Genomic DNA, 21,067 nt, shown 5'->3' on the forward strand with positions numbered 1-21,067 from the left:
TGACTAAAATCACGTAACATCACGTAACTAGTCCCGTCACGGCCAAAATCACGTAAACGCTAGTCACGTGACATGTTCCCACCAAAACCACATGACACGTGCGTAGTGTGGGGAACCGACCGAAACCGTACTAGTGGTGAATTCCATTGGCAGATTCGGAGCACTTCCGGTAGCAGTCTTTCTGGTCCATTCGGAGCAAGTCTGTTCCATTGGCAGATTGAGAGTGCTACATGTATGTTTCATTGGCAGATCTGGAGCAGCTCCGGCGCCAGATCCCCTCCACGGAGCAGTTCTCTCTACTCCGCGAAAAGCGGCGGATTCGACCGGAAGTCGCAAGCTCCCCGCGCGTGCGCAGAGCGTGGCGTACCGCGTGTGCGATGAAATGCGCTGTCCGACCGCGCCCGTTCTCTCCGCTGGCGCCAGTGAAGACGAAAACTGCGCGAACCGCGAGGAATGCTGGGCGCTTGCGAAGCAGATGTGCGCTAGCGCCCCCTACCGTTTGCTCTGGCGAGGGCGCTTGTGTTCCATTGGCAGATTTCCTTCGGATGCTCTCCACGGAGTGGAGTGCTCCGGCGAAGAGTTCGTCGGCCACTCCGAATCCGCCAATGGAATTCACCATAGAATAGCCAAGTCTAGCCATACTTAGTACTACTAGCAAAAACTTAGCATCGCTAGCATGCGCTGGACATTCCGCTGTTGGTTCCAGCCTTACACCACTAGTGCAAGCTGCGCACTTTTGACATCATAAAATCCAGCCAGCTCAACTTCGCGAACACTGTCAAAACAGCAAAGCTTATGCCCGTACTTCATCATCATCATCATCATCATCATCAGCCTGTCTACGCCCACTGCAGGGCAAAGGCCTCTCCCATGTTCCGCCAATCAACCCGGTCCTGTGCTTTCTGTTGCCACGTTATACCTGCAAACTTCTTAATCTCATCTACCCACCTAATTTTCTGTCTTCCCCTCACGCGTTTGCCCTCTCTTGGAATCCAGTCAGTTACCCTTAATGACCACCGGTTATCCTGCCGACGTGCTACGTGGCCGGCCCATATCCATTTCTTCTTCTTAATTTCAACTATGATATCCTTAACCCCCGTTTGTTCCCTGACCCACTCTGCTCTCTTCCTGTCTCTTAAGGTTACACCTATCATTTTCCTTTCCATCGCTCGCTGCGTCGTCCTCAATTTAAGTTGAACCCTCTTTGTAAGTCTCCAGGTTTCTGCTCCGTAGGTAAGTACCGGTAAGATGCAGCTGTTATATACCTTCCTCTTGAGAGATAGTGGTAGACTACCATTCATGATTTGATAATGCTTGCCGAATGAGCCCCATCCCATCCTTATTCTTCTAGTTATTTCACTCTCATGGTTCGGCTCCGCGGTTACTACCTGTCCTAAGTAGACGTACTCCTTTACAACTTCCAGCGTCTCGCCACCTATCGCGAAGCGCTGTTCTCTGCCAAGATTGTTCCACATTACTTTAGTTTTATGCATATTAATTTTCAGACCTACTCTTCTACTTTCCGTATCCAGTTCAGTAATCATGAGCTGTAATTCGTCTCCCGCGTTACTCATCAATGCAATGTCATCAGCGAAGCGCAGGTTACTGAGATACTCTCCATTAACTCTTATCCCTAATTCTTCCCAATCTAGGGCCCTGAAAACCTCCTGTAAACACGCGGTGAATAGCATTGGAGAGATCGTGTCTCCCTGTCGTACGCCCTTCTTTATTGGGATTCTGTCGCTTTCTTTATGAAGGACTATAGTGGCTGTGGGTGCGCTGTAGATTTCTTCCATTATGTTTATATAGGCTTCGTCGATGCCCTGATTCCGCAGTGCTTGCATGACTGCTGATGTCTCCACCGAATCAAATGCCTTCTCGTAATCTATGAAGGCTATGTATAGGGGTTGGTTGTATTCCGCGCATTTCTCTATCACCTGATTGATGGTATGAATATGGTCTATTGTTGAGAAGCCTGTACGAAATCCTGCCTGGTTCCTTGGTTGATTAAACTCTAATGTCGTATTAATTCTGTTAGCAATTACTTTTGTGAATAGCTTGTAGACAACGGACAGTAAGCTGATGGGCCTGTAATTTTTCAGGTCCTTGACGTCCCCTTTCTTATGGATCAAGATGATGTTGGCATTCTTCCAAGATTCTGGTATCCTCCCTGTCGAGAGGCACTTCGTATACAGGGTGGCCAGTTTCTCTAACATAATCTCTCCACCGTCTTTCAACAGGTCTGATGTTACCTGATCCTCACCAGCGGCTTTGCCTCTTTGCATTCCCTTTAGGGCTTTCTTTACTTCTCCTGTTAATACTGGAGGGATGTCAGATTCCTCTGGGATATTACTGCTTCTTACGTTATCATCCTGACTGTCTCGGCTGCTGTACAGATCTCTGTAGAACTCTTCCGCTATCTCAACTATTCTATCCATATTGGTTGTGACCTTGCCATCCTTGTCCCTTAACGCATACATCTGATTTTTGCCTATGCACAGTTTTGTCTTCGTAGCTTTGAGGCTTCTTCCGTTCTTTAGAGCATGCTCAATTCTCTCCATATTAAACTTTCTTATGTCGGCTACTTTACGCCTATTGATCAACTTCGAAAGCTCCGCCAGCTCTATATATATATAGCCCGTACTTCATCAGGCTATATATCGTCCTTCTACGTTTTCCAAGTCTTCCTTTCGTTGGCGCTTAGCTTCGGCCTCTCTTGCGCGAAAAATCGCGGTTGGCTCGGCGACAACACGCCGTTCTTGCGTCAGCTCTTGCTGGCGCTCACGTCGGGCGGCTTCCCGTGAAACACAAAACCTCTATAAAACGTCTTTAAAACGTTTAAAACCTCTATAAACCTCTATAAATCATTTTATAGAGGTTGCGTGTTTCGTGGGTTCTTCATCGGGAGAATGAGAAATGTTCGCCATCTTGAAAGCGCTAACTCCTGAACATTGACACGCTATTTTATACTCCACTTCACCTCACCGTCACCCCATCTTGGCGCGATTCTCGAAGCTTCACCCCTCGACATCCTCCGCCCTCGCCTCTCGCAGCACACGCAGCCCTCCGCTTCCTACCGAGCCTCACTCTCGCCACACTGCGAGACCACGTGATCACCGCTACCACAACCCCGGACACGAAAGCCTCAACTAAGAACAGCTTCGCCGTTAAATTTTCAGTGCATGCGACTCGGCGTGACTTTCATCCCTTCACAAAGTGGCACTGTGTGCAGTACGGTCATTGCACAACAGCAAGTCACTGCTAACACAGATTTTGAGCATAAGATAAGCCTGCGTGACCTTGGTAAATGTTCATTGGGTGGTAGAACAGCTGCACACATAGTCAGCGAACCTTGGCAAGCAGGTAATGAAGACAAGAGATAGAAAGAACGTATGAGTGGAAAGAGCACATGCCCGACACGCAATAGAAGCAGCGCTACTCTTTATAAAGTTTTACAGTCGAACCCTGCTACAATGAATGCCGCTTCAATGAAATTTTCGCTTCCACCAAGTATTTCTTATTCCCTCTCAGCTTGCCATATAAGTCAATGTGTCCAAGTTCTCGCCATAACAAACCATTTTTCTAGCTTGTTTTCACTTCAATGAAACTTCCGCTCAGTGGAGCTTGGCTTGAAAATTTGTTTTATGATAAAGTAAGCATATCGCCAACCGTGTAGCTTTTCGTACACTCACAACGCTTTGTTTCACTGAAAATGTGTGCCCGTTGCACCACCTGTAAACAAACTCGTAGGTATCGTAGGATAGGAGAGGAAATGTTTGGTGGTGATAACGATGCGGCTGGCGCCTTGCGACAAGGTGCAGGCTCGCTTTGCCAAGCCGGAGCTACAGCCAATCCGTATCCATTCTAGATCATGTGATTACAGTTCACTGTAACGTGATTGCAGGGTCAAGCCTGTCATTTATGCTTGAGTGCTCGTGTGCACCACGGCGGACTGAGCAGCACCTTCAGGACACCGGAAACGTGCGCACGGACGTGAGCGTAGACGAATACATCGCCGTTGACGCGCCACAACGAAATTTCCACTTGAATGAAATTTTTCGCTTGTCCCGTCAGTTTCGTTGTAGCAAGGTTCGATTGTACAAGAAAGCATGCAGCCACAGCAAATTGAAGTGGCCCTATGTTGAAGCTCATGGAAAGGCAGACTTAACATTAGTGCTAGCACCTTCATGTGTAAAACTTGAACACCTTGACTCGGGTGGACAGTCGAAAGCCGGCACATCAAAATTTTGACGCTGCTTCAAGATGTCGCGTTCAAATTTTGATTGTGCAAATACCAGTGGCAGTGAAATCTGGAACATGGGCCGTGGACCCCAACTTAATACTTATTTAACCTCACGTAATACTGCCTACTATTGGCCGCGAGATCGAGCAGAGTCGGCACCTAGCGGCGAGCGGACGAAACCCCGTGGTGTGGATGGCTCCTTGCGTCGTCTGCTAGCCACACCATGTCCGCATGTGTGGGTACGTCATGTAGGTCCTCAGATTACAGCTTATTCCGTTGCGCTAACACAGTATCAAATGCTTGTGCGTATGTCTACATGATATACATAAGCGTTTCGTCTTAAGAGACTTTTTTGCACTCGAATAAGTGAGTGCATGCACGTGTCGGTATGGCGCTCTGTCTAACCATCGTACCGTCCATTCGCAAAAATCATTTCAATGTGGGTAGCACTTTGTCGTTCAAGCACATCACATAGTGCATTTGGCGTCGTCCTAAACAAAAAAAAGTACTAAATGTCGAGGTGTGAATGCAGAATTTTAGCGACACCATCTCGTGAAGTGTTCGCGATTCGGAAATCCTTGTGATACCGCAAAGCATGAACTAGCGTCTGCAGAGGATGGTTAGCGGTAAAAAAGACCTGAAGCCACGCATTTTTACAGCAGTACGCGTATTCATGCAAACAGAAAAGCTGAGTGCACAAAGTTCTACTTCACCTTATTACGCAGAAATACAGGCTCTCTTTTTTTTTTTGTAGCCGATAGAGCAAGAATTAAATACTTCATTGGCTCAGTCGCGCAAAACTATTTATATTGTGGTATAGGCAAAACACAATGGAAACACGTGCAAATAAAACAAGAAAAAACATCGAGCACCATGCAAAACACGAATGTGACCGAAGGCCGGTACCCCACTGCTTGGCAGATTGCGCTTCTCTCACACGTCATAGGAAAGTTAGGCCGGTTTTGTGCATCAATGTGGCAGTGGAGGGCGTATACACTACCATTAGGCTGCAGTCAACGCGCTTTATTCGGCGACAATCGACTCAAACCGCCTACGGCGAAGCGCCGCTGCGTAAATTTGTATACGCGCCGCCGACCGCCTATCCACACAAACGCGGCGACGGTGCTGCCACCTGTAGCCTGATCTCGCAGCGAATGTAGGAAGACAGCACTAAGAAGTGCGACACCTCAAAAATAACTGCTCCTTGAAGAATTGGGCAAGAGTTTACAAGCTTCATGAAAAGAATTCAGTGCAGAGTGTGTTTCTGATAGGCAACTGCTAGTACAATAAGACACCACTGATATGATCCCATATGTTACCTTTGCCTGGCTCTCAACTGCCAGTCCCTCTCAATTCGGATAGTGTCACGAACATTAGCTTCCGGTTTGTTTTTGTTTTTTTTTTCACTATTGCATCTAAAGACTGTGGTGGTGCTAATGCTGAGTGCTTATAATATTTCACTGCTGAAAACGGGTGCAGCGCCTGCCATGTTGCAGCACTTAGCCAGGTGGCCAACTACTGTTTTATATATGTGCATTTCTATTATGACAAATAAACAGGTGGTAGTGAATGTTCGCATGGATAACCTTTCTCTGATTGTCTGCTGTGTGTAGGTGTGTACACAGATATGAGTTTCTTTCCTTTTATTTCTTTTTTTTGTACTCTGAAGGTAACACAAAAACATCTAACCAAGCTACAAGCTTTACTAGGTTAATCTGCCAGCATTGTAAAGGCAGTACGTAGTATATATACACCTATGTGCCATCATGGCTGTGCATTGACATGCATTTCATATCGAGCTACAAAATCACACTTTGTGTATTGTGAAACTGTGGTGCCATGGAAGAGAAAGGCACTTTCTTTCAAGAAAAAGCTTTGAAGGAAGGACATTACCAGGGACATAAGGCTCACCCTACTGATTGAGAAAAGCGCCATCACAAAACAAAAAGATTTAGGCTAGTGCTTCTTTGTTTCACCTTATCTCTCTGTTGGTATCTAATTGGGGTGGGGAGGTTATCGTACTAAAACCACGATATGATTAAGAGGTATCTGTAAATCTGCTCCTCATGATTGCCATGTATACTTATATCCTCTTCATTCAACCCATAAACCAAATGGTTGCTACAGTGTCCTGATATATATATATTTTTTTTTCCGTAGTTTGGCACGGTCAAAAAAATTTCCCAGTCTGAAAACACCTGTCTTTCAGATCATGTGTTACCTTTCCTTGAGCCCCCAAGGAACATAAAAATTAGGTTCTACTGTACTTGCTTTTATGAGTCAAGTGGCTGCAAAGAGAAGACGTAGATTTTTAAAAGCTCACCACAGTAATACCTGCCAAGGTATTACTGTGGTGAGTTTCCTTCCATAAATGTTCTTGCTCTCAAACTCTCAGGTACTCTCGACAAAAAGAAGTCTGCGTGTGGTTTTTCTGACCCATAAACAATACATGCCATTATCTTTGCTCCTTCTATGCTTTGTGGATAACTCTTATCTTTTCACTCTGTTGCACACGCATAAAACAGCTCCCTTCTTTATCTTCTCTACCAGCTGACCACCATTCAGGTGTCAGCCGACTAAGTTAGACAGTTACGGTGAGGTGAGCATCAGCGATGCAAAGTTACCACTCCGGAATTGGAATGACTCCAGGATAATTCTACATTTTCGTGACCCCGGAATGGAATGGGAATTTAATGGGGACAACGCTTGGAGGAATCGAATGGGAATAGAATTAAGCGCCTTTGGATGGAATGGAATTACGTCTTTTTACGAAAATAGCGCACATTTTTGTCTACACGCTGTTTTTCATACTTCAAACATTAGTAAATCAGAGCCTCGAATTTAACAATAAAGCAGTATTTCTAAAATGGCTTGGCTGATTACACGCACGGTACATTTATAAGCAACGCGCCTACTACAATTCTGTCCTTATACGTAACTGCGGCTCTATGCCGTTGGTATCCGTCGTGCGGAACTACGGCGGCGGCATACCCCCTACGCCTTGCGATATTTTTTTTCCCTCAGCGGCGCCCCTGCCGCCTGCTGTCTCCACACCCTTCACTTCTTTGTTTTTGCTTCTGTCGCCGTCGGCGACTCGGATGCATATTTGAAAAAGCGCTTCTTTAAGTTTCGATGAGTCTTGACGCTGGCACGATGCTTGTGTTCACTGCAAGCTTTCGTATACCAGCTTGCGCGCCGTCTCACCTTATACCCCTCCCCCACCTTTTTGCAATACTGTCAAGACAGATGGGCGCCTTTGCCCAAAACTCTGTCGGCGAAGGTCTGTAGGTCAGCGCAGCACACAGTCGTACACGATGAACTGTCTGCCCTCCCCCTCCGTACAGAGAGACAGTGCTGGACATTATCGAAGATACATGTATCTTAGATACTATCTTCGATACTCTTTGGGTATCTTGTATCTGTATCGCGATACGTCTCGCAAGACGTGTATCAGTATCTGTATTTCCGATACATTGAAGGATGTATCGTGTATCTTAAGATACAAGATACTGCGATCGTACCACCACCGTGCGAAACAATAAAGGTTGGCTGAACGCCGCTTCTCAAGCTGATACTGCTGCGACTAAGTCACCAGAATAAAACTAAAGGCAGTGACATTATTTTATTTTTCCACCGCAGTTTTCCCGCGAGGATAGGCGATCAGCTCTGAGCGCCCCTATTGGTGGAGCAGAATCACGTGGTGGCGCTCGCGTCGTCTCCACAGTCAAGCACGCGAACGTACGCCCAGACACCTGTTGTTTTATCACTTTTTTTTAAGTTTAGTTGTGTCAGTGCCGCGGCACTTGGCACTTAGCCACTGTCCTGTGCCGCGTACTCCAATGCGCACGGCGTCATTCGCACACATTCTGATGCCGCTGTAGTGTCATCATCGATGTTTCGCTTGCGTGGTGCATCGTTATGAAGTCTGAAGAATGCAAGCATGGCGAGGGGGGGGGGGGTTGCTTTGCGTCTAGTGGCTTTCACACGTCGGCGATCTGAAGGATGTCGTGGATGTGAGTTTGACTTACATGCACTGAGATTAACTTATATGCAAATAATATTCCGACAGCAATAACACCACCGCTACCGATGCTGGAATAAACAGAAGAAGCATTCCCCTAACAACCGCTGTCTTTGCGTACGTCCCTTTCTCTTGTATTCAAAGAGTTTTTAAGATCATAATTTGATTGTTAGCAGAAGTTCTTTCTTAGCTGTCCTTTTCCATTCCGCACAATACCTATGTCTCTACATTGTTTTTTCTGCTCTGCTTACTGCAATATGCCTTTAACGTGCTGCCAAAGTAAGCTCTCTGCTTTATCACTTTGAGCTGTCTGCGTCATTTCTGCTGCTCTTTACATACGTATGGTCCACTTGCATTTACTGTTACGTAAAGGCGGCGTTGAGAGCAAACATATAATAATTAGGGGTGTGCGAATAGCAAACTTTTCGAATACGAATCGAATACGAATATCCACCTTCGAATATCGAATCGAATATCGAATATCAAAGGAAAAATGCCTCCACAGTAACGATATTTTATTTAACATGTAGCTATTTGAAAAAAATATTAACAGCCTGACTGGCAACAAAACATACACTGCTATATCCAGAACACAATGTCCAGGCTAGCAGAATGCACATCACAACACAAGCAAATATCACGGCGCAATGAAAGTAATGACTAGATGTTATCATGAAGAAATATGAGTTGCTCCACATGATCAGGCAGCAGGCGCTCCCTTCTAACAGAGACACCCCCCCCCTGACACTGAAAAGGCACGCTCGCTTGGAACAGAAGTGGCTGGTATAGGGAAGTACATGGGGCAAAGCTTTGCCAGGCTGGGGTATCTGAAGGTGCCTACAGTCCGCCACCAGTCACATGGATCACTGTCTTTCTTCAGAAGTGGTCCCGCATAGTGAACGAGTGGTAGTGCGGCACGTTACGGCCGCATAACATTGAAAATGTATGGTTACGTGATCGCCAACAGCGCTGCACTTCGGAGATGCACCAGCAATAAATCATACGTTTTGGGGCGCTCGTCGCAGGCAGATATCGTGCCTCCCTGTACTTACGATGTTTATCGCTCCTCTCGACAACGTTTTTAGCTATACGAACGCAGCAGAGATGTGGAAGACGAGTTATTTTATGCATGGTAATCGCATCGCATATTCGAATTTTTCGAATATTCGAAGTTATCGAATATTCGAAGCTTTTCGAATACACGATTTTCGAATCGAATACGAATATTTCGAATGTAATATTCGACGAATATTCGAAACTTTCGAATATTCGCACACCCCTAATAATAATCCGGGCGCGCCTGGCGTATACAGTAACAAAAATCCAAAAATCCTGCTTACTGCTAAATAAAATCGCGAAATTGAGTTTCTTTTGCAATAACGCAAATTATTAGGAGCCATTTTAAACATGTTAGGAAAGGCATTCGAGAAGCACGGTTATACCAGATGCTCCATGTAGGGCGTGAGCGTCCCAACGAGCCATTTTACGCTATTTTTCCATAGGCACTGAAGTTCATTGTCATAGACCGCCGCGGTGGTCTAGTTGTGGTGCTTGATTGCTGACCCGAAGGTCGCGGCGGCTGCATTCCGATGGAGGGAAAATACTAGAGGCCCGTGTGCTTATATTTAAGTTTTAGAACACCAGGTGGTCAAAATTTCCGGAGCCGTCCATTACAGCGTCTCTCATAATCATATCGTGGTTTTGGGACGTCAAACGCAACAATAATTATTAGCTCTTGGGGTGGTGCCTGTATGGTGTTTCTATGCTTATTCGCTGTGTTTGATACGGAACCGCTTTTCTATTTTGCTTGGACATATTTGTGTTCCTTGTTTAGGCTTCCTTAAATTCTTTCACTGTTACTAATCACCAGGTAATCGGAGCTATAAGTGGTATTATTCTGAATAGTGGAGGTGTCCTGTGGCGCTTTGTGCAACTGTACGATACCTCTGAAACGTTTCTGGGTGGCACATGTTCTTGGTGATGTACACATGTCCGGTGATCCGTTATTGGCAAAACCATAATACCTTTACCGCAAGGTTGAACTCCACAGTGGTATTTGCACCATCAAACGGAGGCTTCCTATTGAAGGTCTTGTATTAGATTGCAACCCGCTAGCTGGTCGGCAAGCAGAGCAGCGACTCCCATCAATTACAAAACCGACAAGCAAAAACTTCTATCATCGAAGTGTATAAAGTACTGTCACGTTAAGCAGCTAAAGCAACGCCAATAAGTTGTTTTGTAATGAAACTAATATAACTTGAGCAAGAAGTACAAAATTCTGAGAAACTAACACACAATTCATTCAAATGGAACAAAATTGGTCGCAGTTAATACATTTTCAAGCGAACATTTTCGTGCATAGACATTTAGTGCTACAATGTATAGATATAACAAATTTGCCAATGTATCGAAGTATCTTAAGATACAATTGGATTGTATCGTATCGGATACAATCAGTGCTGTAGTATATTGCATCTGTATCTCAAATACTTCTAGGCTGAGTATCTTGTATTGTATCGCGATACAATTTCAAAGTATCTTTGCCCAGCCCTGGAGAGAGAGAATAAACTTTTGAAAGCATTGGTTCGGGAAGCCAGCTGAAGCAGGAGAGCCCACGTAACCACGGCCACGGTGGCGCCTCCCCGAGTCCCAACACGACGATTCGCGCCGCCGCCTGTTGGCGGCTATCTGGTGACATCAGCTTTATGGGGTGTTCATTCTTAACTCGATAAAACTATCAAGATGCTTTTCCCACGCTGAAGAATTACAGGAATTGAATTGAACTGCCCGGCCATTCCCGGAGTGGGAATGGGCTAAGTTTTTTCATTCCGAGGAATTTAAAGGAATGGAACCCGCCTCTTTCATTTTCCTGTGTTGCCCTCTGTCATTTTGGTAGGGGTTTGGTAGGGGCCGGGACAACCGGTACTGCCAGAAGCAAAGACTCCGAGATGACGAGACGTTTCACGACGTTTCCACTAGGGGAGAGCGCATGCGCAGGGTTGCCGTGAAAAAGGCGGATTGCAGCAAGTTCTAATTCCCCGGAATGGAATTGGAATGGAATGGAGGCACCCATTCCGCAACAATGGTGAGCATTAATCTCCCTCCTCCTCTTTCCTTTATTACAAAAATAAATAACGAACTATTATTCCACTACAACTAACGCTACTACTTGTATGTACACTTTTGGCAATTCTTTTTTTCTTGTTTTTTGAACTCATAACACAAATAGCAAAAAACATTCCTGCAAGAAGACACCACACAACCACGCAAGACGACACCAATGACAGAAACACTGTCTGTGCCTTTTAGATGCGAAGGCATCTCTTGCTCGGGGGTATGTCCCACGGCGTGCTAGTCCGCACTCACACTACGCATGCGCAACTCTTCTCCTTCCCTCTCTCCAACAGCTGCGCGTTACTCTCTCCCCTTCTCTACTAGCACCTGCTTGCGCTTCTCCTGCGTTCTCGCTTCTGTTCTCACGGCGCATACGCTACTCTCCTCCTCTAGTCTCCTCTCCTTCAAGTGGTAGAGCGCTGCGCGCGTTCAGTCCAGCGCTTGCTTCGGTTGACTCCTCTGAAATGCGGGCTCGACATGCCGAAATTCTCTCCTGCGCAGCGCCGCGATGAGCGCCAGCGCATGCGAGTCCCCGCTCCCTCTCTCTCCTCTCCTACGCTGCTCCCCTCTCGCGCGCCTGTAGACCGCGTTCCCCGCTCGCCCTGTGAGAATTACCGGCCAGGATAGAGGGAAGACACGACGCGCGTAGTGTTCCTCTTCGCGTTCGACGACGCGAGGTCGTTAGCATGCCCGAGGTCTGTAGCATGCCCAACGAACGCCAACGGAACGCCATCGTTCAAGTGCTCCGGCTTCGCATCGCCTCATGGTCCCCTTTAGCGGGAGTTGGTGTAATTTTTTTATGGTGTTCACCGCCGGGGGAGATATTTGGCTCTACGTGATTCGACCCAACCGATAGCATGGACCCCTTGGTCCTTTGGCTTTCAGCCTGCTCTTCCCTTCTCCGTCATGCCAAAAGAAAGACCCAGGAGTGCGTTGGTTAGACAGTGGACACTTGTCTCGCCATGCTACAGAATAAATGTAAAGACTGTGTTCTACGAACCGTGCGGAAAAAAGGGCAATTGCGCGGCTGCGTTGGTGCCTTTGTTGCGCTAGGAGCATTTCCTTTTTGCCTGTCGTCGATACAGTTCGGGCACGTTTTCGTTTGAAATTATTTACACCTATTTAAAAATTTATTGTGCTACATTTACAATGTTGGATGGCTAAAACATTCTTTTTCCCGCGTATTTCTGGCGCTTAAAACGCTCTTTTTTAATGCCTAAATATCCGGCCTCTAACAATGATGACTATTGCCGTATCTACGCTAGATAAGTACAGTACATGAGAGGTGTTGCTGTTTCGAACTCAGTCGGTCTGAGGACGCGAAAACGAGCTCTCACTGCGCCGTCTCTTACAACGAGCATCTCGGGTGCGCGCGCGCCTGATCGGTAGCCCCGCGCTCGTGGCCGCTGCAGTGACCAAATAATTTCAAAATTAACGTCTTCAGTGCCGGCGACACTTTTTTCGGTACTGCTGGCCTTTTAACAAAAAGAAATTCAATCCTGCCTGTGCTGGGCAAGAAGTCAGAATTGGCAGTCCATGCCTAAGGGTCTCATTGGAGGGGCCGTAACTATTAGTGCAACGACATTATGCAACATGTTTTCAATGATTGTGAAAGCTGATGTGGAGGAGAATAAGTGGACAAAGTTTAGGAAATATAAAAAATGTTTTTTTTTTTTTTAACTGTCGTTAGAAGTTTCCATTGTTCGGTGTTTTCTTGAACTTAGCCCGATCGTATCTCTTTACTGAAAAGTTATATAAATATAAGATTCGGCAGTTTGGTAGATAAGTATGCGAAGAACGTAATGCGGAATTTTTGTTGCTCTGCTACAAGGCTTTTTTGAGATAAAGACCTTCAAAGTAAAGAAAATAACGTTTCCTGAGCCAATTTTAAGGTTTTTTTTATAAAAATATCTACACTACACATAAAAACTAAAAATACCTGAGCAGAAGGAAAAACATGCATATATTTAGTTAAAGAAATTTAAGCTACCTAACTTTAATATATTTTGTTCAATTCATAACGAAAGTTGGCCAAAACAGCAGAGCGGATGAGCGCTCCACTCCACCTCTTCGTGATTATTGATTTCCTGTGCTTCGAGAAAATTTTTGGCGGCAAAAGAAATTGCGGATCTCTTCTTTCCACTCATCAGGCAATAATATACAAAATTTTGAAATAAATTTAAGAGGTCGACCAGCCATCGATTGTTCGATCTTACGTGGAATCACCCTACGGCAAGATAATGCCGCCACTTGGGGCTGCCAGCAGTGACGCCGTGCCCCTGTGTGTTCAGTATGGCCAAGTGCAATATGATATTTTGTGCACTGGGATCTGCCATCCTGTTCCTTTAGCAATGTTACTTTTAACTGTGTTTATTATGTTTATTTTCTTTTATTCACAGTAAAATCTCGATATAACAAACACGCATATCACGAATTACCAGTTAGTAAAGGGAGAATAGTCCTGCCACAAAAACAGTGCAAGGAATAGTACGTTTGATAAGGAATTTTCAAATATAAGGAAGCCATTTCTGTGTCAGGGGCGACTTTCTTTGAATGAGGCTTTACTGTACGTTTTTTAACACGAAAGTGTTTTACGTTGGGGTCCACCAAGACTTCAGTGACGTACTTCCGTCACGGTTATGATGTTGATAAAATGGACGCCAACGAGTGAGAAAGAAAAAAACTAAGAAAAAGATCCTCCGCTGTGAATCGAACCCAGGACCTTACGACCCCGACTGTAAGTGCCCAACGCTCAACCGACTAAGCTACTGTGGCAGATGCTGGACACTTCATGAACGCGCTTTATATCTTTCATTACTTCTTTTCACCTATCATAGACGGCGGTGCCGCCGTCTATGATAGGTGAAAAGAAGTAATAGACACTTACTAGCGCTTACTTAAAAGACAATGGACACTTACTAGCGCTTACTTCGAGATTGCGCGCGACCTCGGAGGTCATGGTTAAAGCATCTCGATACCAGCGGGGGACACTGGCCGCGCTGGCGTTGCAGAGGCACCCTAGACGCAGTTGCGTTCTTTGCTTTTCGCTTCGTGTTAGCGCGTGCCGGCTCATCGGAGTAGTGCAGCTTCCACATGCACCAACGTGATTTTTCTGCCGCCGTCTGCTTCGACTGCGAGAGCACTGACTAACAAAACTGCTGCAATACGTGTAGCAGAAAGGACACTATTTCGACGGGCGAATGCTGCGCTTTGGTGGAGCGAGACAGAGGCCAGCAGGACGCATGCGTTTGCGGCTCAAGCTACGAACTTCTGCCTCCCGTTTTGCTGAAGCGCAGTGTGGTAGTGTATGCATGAGCACAGGCGTCAGTTACCCATTACTAGAAAGTGCACACTGTGCCGTTTCTCTCCTTAATTGACGACGTTTTGAAGAAGTGCATATCGAGTACCGGTGTCCATTATGAGCTTGTTGATGCCATCCTTACGCGGGATTCATGATTCGCTGTGTCCAACTATATGTTAACAGCTTCAGTTTCTATAATGGTTTAATCATGATCAAGGGCGTTCGGTGTCGCGATGGAGACATGCCACTAGGCGTCAACGTTGTACAAGCTCTCATATATCACTACACAATAAGCACTACTTCTGTGAAGACACATTTCACTTTCGTGTTATACCGATTATTATGACGGAGGGATCAGCCATGTTTTTATGTAACATAAAATCAAATCTGTGCTGCTGTGAAGCAATGCAATGGGGGCTCGTCCAGCTGCCGAGTAGCAGCTTCATTTCCTGTTCCTCTGTCAGTTTGTAAAACAGACAAAATAAACTTCGTTGACTGACTGAAATCGAACTTTACGCCCATGCTTTCATCAAGTCAGGTAACGGAAATATTTTAGGCAGAAATTATAGAGAATCATAGTTAAAGTAAGCAGCCCTTCTCTTTTCATTGTCCTAATCGCCTACCATCAAGTTTGTAGTCTTTTGGCTAAACCAGCTTCACAAGTTGCATCACCGAGAGTAATCAATAAGCCACACCATTTGCAGTCATATCCGTATTGTAAAATGACGCACCAGCCAAGCCAGCTAGTGAAGCATGGAATAGAGATGCATTCGGTTTGACTTTACAAAGTGAACGTGTGCTTCCACTAGAGTGAGAACAATGTCATCACTGGCACACCCAATTATAGTCGGCTCCACACCCTCTACACACATTCACCTTGCATGATTGACAAGTGCACACCTTAGATGGGACAGTGAAGTGCACGCAAAATAGGAGCTAACTTTTGCTTGTGTCTGCTTCATCCTGTCTAAGGTGTGTGCTTGTCTAAGATGTAAGTATGAACCAACGAGCGTAGCAAGATTAGTCTACTTCAGAAGAGTGGCTTGTTGGGCGAGTTGGTCCAGCATCTTAGTAGACTTTAACGCAAAAAACAGGGACAAAGAAAGGACCACACGAACACAGTGCAAACTATCAACTGAGTTTTATTGAAAAACACACACATATATACTCGTGAAAAGAGTCACATGGTCAAGATCAAAAGAGGAACAAACAAGATTTGATTTAGTGTCTGACGCTCAAGAAATCTAATTTGCACAAGTATATATGTGCGTGTTTTTCAATAAAACTCAGTTGATAGTTTTTGCTGTGTTCATGCGGTCCTTTCTTTGTCCCTGTTTTTTGCGCTCAATCTACTCAGACATAGGCTTCCCAAGCAACGCTTAGCGGCGCTGCTGCTCTTGACAGGCAGCGCCATCTCTGGCAGAAAAATAGAAACTGGGGTGTAAGAAGCGCGCGTTTTCCCTTTTCTCCAACGCGTTGCCGCTCGCTTCTGTGCACGTGCAGAGCTCTCGCGGTGCACTTGCGGCGCCTCACAATGCACCGCTTGCAGCGCAGCTTCAAAAGGATCTTCAAGCTTGACTGGCACTTCCGAAAAGCGAGTTTGATAAAAGGAGAAAGGCTCGTCAATCACGTTGACGGTGAAGAGCAGACGATTGACGATAACGACGCCTCTATCAAAGCGAAATGCATTTCCCAAGTCGCGATTACACCGTGTACGACGTATACCCCAAGGTAAGTCTCATGCTGTCATGTTAAAGATGAATAATGGTCCACATGCACTCCGAAATGAAGCCGTACACGCTATCGATGTTCTGCGGTGTGGACTACGAATCATATGACTGTTGTTTTGATATGGCATGCTTACAGTAGCAGCCGTGTACTTTCGTGAACAAACGTTTTGCAGCGTGCGAAAAAAAATTATACGGCCATGGCAGTGCTACCTGAGAAGGTTAGAGTCAAGTCCTCCATGACGCTGGAGAATCACCCGCCGATTAAGACGCGAGGCAGCTAGCTGAGCTTTAACCAATGTGAAGCAAGATGAACTGCTCGCCTCGTTTTTTCGGCTCTCGCGTCATGTTTGCAGTCTCTTTTTATGATATCGACTTGACAGGCGTATAAAACCTGCTGTGCGAACGCGGCTAGAAAATCGCACAAAGTCAGAAGGTGGTTACTCCAAGGTTGCAATTGCAAAGCATGTATTAAGTGCCAGTTATATTTAGCTAGCAATGCACCCCAGCAATGCACTGCCTCACCAGAGCAGGATTGGCCACCCTGGTGTAGTACTTGGCCGCTACCTCCCACATGAATACACCAATCAGGCCCGTAACTAGAGGGGGGTCGAGGGGGTTCTGACCCCCCCCCCTCCGAAATTTTTTTGATGCTTTAACTTTTCGGGTGATACTATTAACACGCCTTCACAGCGACCACCAGCTGCCAAAGGTACACTGCAACTTTCCTGGCATTGCTTCCCTCTTCTTCCTTTCTTCAAACCTACCCTTTTACCAGAACACCTCAGCGCTCCCTCCCCCGCACGCGCACCTGCCCTATTTGTACAGGCTTTGCACTTCGCCCTCGCGTTCCTTCGAGTCTTTTTTTTTTCGTCTTTCACCCCGTAGCAGCTCCTTTATTGATTCCAGATGCTTTCCTTGTGCATTGCCGCTGGAGAAGTTATCCGTCTGTGCGGACCGCACGTGTCGGCTTTGGGTACCTACGAAAAGCGCGTCTCCTTCTGTGAAGGTAAACAGTTCGACAGCAACGGCAACACCAACACGACGTGCGCAAATTTGCCACGGAACGAAACCCCTAAGCGGAAAAACCCAGCGGGGCATTCCGAGGACGCAGGCTGCAGGGTAAACTTTTCTCAAACTGTAGTCCTCGCCACCGAAACGAATCATCGAAGATGACATCTACTGAAAGACTGGCATATCCGAGCAACTTCGAACAACCTTAACCACACGCAAGGAAATCTACCTCTTCTGTACACAGAAGGTATATGCGCCTCCCTACAAAGCGCACAAAGCGAGGATACAGCCGGCACACAATCCGGCACCAGCGGTCAACTTTCACAGGACAGAAAAAACGCCGCCAAGCTGGGCTGCGCGCGGGAGTACAGAGGCTGACGTCACAGCCTACAAAGTGCATTTTTGGGGGGTCACGGCTATTTAATTAGCGCAGCCCAGAGAGAATTATGCAGGCGCCCAGGGAGCCGTCTGTGAAAAGGTGACTTTTTCACAGGAACGGAGCAACACCTCCTTTCTGGACTGTACCACGGGAGTGCAAATGTCTCGGCAGTGCATACCCAGCCAGACAGACTTCTGTCGAAATGTTTACATTAAATTCTTGGGGGTTCACGTATATTAAGGGGAGTATGCAGTGCCCATGGAATCTTCTGTGAAAAGGTCTTTAAGTAGCGTTAATCCAGTTTGCTGCAGCTGGAATACAATAATGGGCCTGCATGCACACCAGCTGTAGCGGCGTTCAGAAAACACATGCGCCACGCGGGAGCCGGCGCGTTCATCACACTTCTACATTCTAGCCACTGTAAAGTGGATAAGAGAGGAAGAAAACATCGCCCGCCGTTCACGCCAGGCAGTCGAAGCAGTCGCAAACGTCTTTTTGGAGCCACTGGCCACTTCTGTGTGCGTGCACAGGATTGCGGCAGCAAAATGAAAAGACACTCTGCAACAACGAAGCAAAGGAGTCTTGCATCTTACTTCAAGAAAGTTCGAACCGATGAAGCGGACGGAGAAGAACCGCCTCCTTCGAAGGATAAAACTTCGCCCTCCTCAGCACTGGTGGAAAGCCAAGCGCGTCCGAACATCTGTAGCGACTCAGGAGAATGCACCGGTTTATATGAATCACCTGAGAACGAACACAAGCAGGACACCCATGCGCCGCCGGGAAATGATGGTGGCCGCAGTGCAACTCCAAGTGACCTTTGTTCTACAGTCAACGCTGGGCAAAGTGACGCCTTTACCACTGGGCAATGCCCAAGGAAGGTGAGTGGCATGGCACCTACACATTCTGGTTCGCCTCCCCTCTGTGCGACGAGTGCGAATATTTTCGACTTGGGACTGTTTGTCTCGAAAAGCAATAATGTAAATGATCCAGAGACGACGGAGAAGCTGCTGCTCAATCCGTGGACCCCTCCGGCTAACTATGATTATCCAGTCACAGGGAAAAGGAATCTGAAGTTCCAACCTCACTGGGTAGATCGTTACCCATGGCTTGTTTATTCAGAGAAGCTTCAAGGAGCATTATGCAAATATTGCGTAGTCTTCGCAAGCGAGTGTGCAGGAAAAGGGGAGCACCAGCGCTTGGGCTGTTTTGTAACTAAGGAGTTCACCAATTACAAGAAAGCCATGGACGCCTTTAAGAGCCACGCATCCAGCAGTTATCACGCCATGTCAACAACGCTATCGGAAAACTTTTTAAATTCAACAAAAACGTGAGAGCCTCGGTCATCAAGGCCGCACGCATGCCAGCCATGCCGCTGGAAGAGAGCAAGATAGTCGTCAGACCCAGAGGGGGACTGGACATCGTCAAGACCGGCACCACCACCGTCGCCACGGCCAAGATCACGAGCGAGGAAAGCGCGGCGGACACCATCTGCCCCAACACGCAACAGAATATTATGGTCGTCAGTACACCGAACGAAAACAACGCAGCAAGGTACGCTACAATCCATGAAATCTCTATTCAAGGCAAACTCTACGAAGTCAGCGCATATCGCACGGCACCTCACGACACCGTAAAAGGCGTCATCAAAGGCATCCCCACCGACGCGAACGCCGAAGAGCTCGATAGAAATACAGTGATGCTACCGAGGACTTCTGATTTGGAGCAATTTTTGGAGCAGCAAAATTTCCGTTTTGGAGCACTTTGGAGCAGCAAAATTTTCATCTTGGAGCATTTTGGAGCAGATAATTTTGCATCTGGGAGCACTTTGGAGCAGCGAATTTTACATCCTGGAGTGCAATATAGAAGCATATTGCATTAACATTCAAGCACCTCAGTATTATTATGGGGCTCTTATGAAGGCTAGAAATATTTCGATTCATTGCAAATCTCATGGAAAAAATCATCCCAGGAGCATAGGCGTGCACAAAGGGGTGCAGGGGGGGCGCCCCCCCCCCCTTTATCACCTAAGAGGGGGGCGCAAAATCTGCCCCGTACATTGACCCTTGCGATAGCAATTATATGGCACTCTCGGCGGATTTTTGCCGTCGCCGTTGCCGTAATTTTCCGTATAAAGTCCAAATTAATAACATCACCACGCGCATTCTAGCCGCGGGTAAAAGCTCGCGAGCGCTGGCGACGAACGCGGCTGAAGCGGAGATTAAACTAGCCGGCCGTCTGTCTCCGCCGCACGGACAGCGCATGCGATAACATCTTCCCGCGTGCGGGCCTGCCGTCGATTGCTCATCAAACAGAGAGGAAACGCCCCGCCCGTCTTTCGTAAGGAGCATGAAGGGACGCCAGGGGAGCGGAAGGGGGGGGGGGGCGCATCGTTCGAAGGGCGCAGTCGCTTGCGCGCGCGCTATCTCGAGGCATCAGGAGACGGCTCGTAAACTTGCTGTGCTCTCAACGCTTACTTCGCGTTTAGAGAACTCAGAGCAAGGAAACGCTTCGGTTCCTGGAGGGGCCATATTCCTTTAAACCAGCGTTTTGTTGAGTTACGCGAGATCGCATCCAAAAGAGTTAGCTGCTAGTCTTACTTCGTTTCACAATACAATTTTTTGGTATCGCATTCATTGCTTCACTCTAAAGCGAAACTGAGTTTTTTTAACCGTTAGCTATTGACTCCCGAAAGCGAGGGGCGGATGTGCAACATGACGTAGCCGCTTCACTGTGGGCCGTCAGCGACGGGCCCGATACTGACAGCTGCGCATTTGCGGCTGCTCCGACCAGGAGATATGATTTTACTAATGAGATGACATTTTCAAAAAAGCAAGCAAAAAATTCGAATTGGAACCCTAGCACGTGAGCTCGAAACGGCAGGGCCTTTGGGGGGGGGGGGGGGTATTTACCGCAGAGTGATTACAAACTCGGATGTGCTGGCAGAAGGAATTACGAAAAAGCTGTTCTGGATGAAGATCCATGAATAAAGTCTATCTGAGGAAAAGTGTGAACGCGTTTCCACCGTTCGCGTGCTCTTCCATAAATGCGAAGCAAGAAAATTCGATATTGTCCCATATATCTACTGCGAGCGATCCCACATTTCATTCCGCGATGTCCGGAAAGAGAAGTGACAGACATTTTAGCGGCACTCATGTAGTTATTACTGAACATTGCTTTCCTTTCGTGCCGTGCTACGCTTGAAACGAGCTATCAGCAGCGTTTCTGGAACAGACGACGTCCGTCGATGAATCGCCGTCGCACTTTCTCG

General features: G+C 46.8%; 1 protein-coding gene across 2 annotated transcripts in view; it reads right to left on the reverse strand.

Annotated features, from left to right (window-relative positions):
- Positions 1 to 21,067, reverse strand: part of LOC119390287 (uridine-cytidine kinase 2-B) — a 197,569-nt gene that overhangs the window by 133,835 nt on the left and 42,667 nt on the right. The window lies entirely within an intron of this gene.

This window comes from Rhipicephalus sanguineus, chromosome 1 (genome assembly GCF_013339695.2).
Source record: "Rhipicephalus sanguineus isolate Rsan-2018 chromosome 1, BIME_Rsan_1.4, whole genome shotgun sequence".
Classification (NCBI taxonomy): domain Eukaryota; kingdom Metazoa; phylum Arthropoda; class Arachnida; order Ixodida; family Ixodidae; genus Rhipicephalus; species Rhipicephalus sanguineus.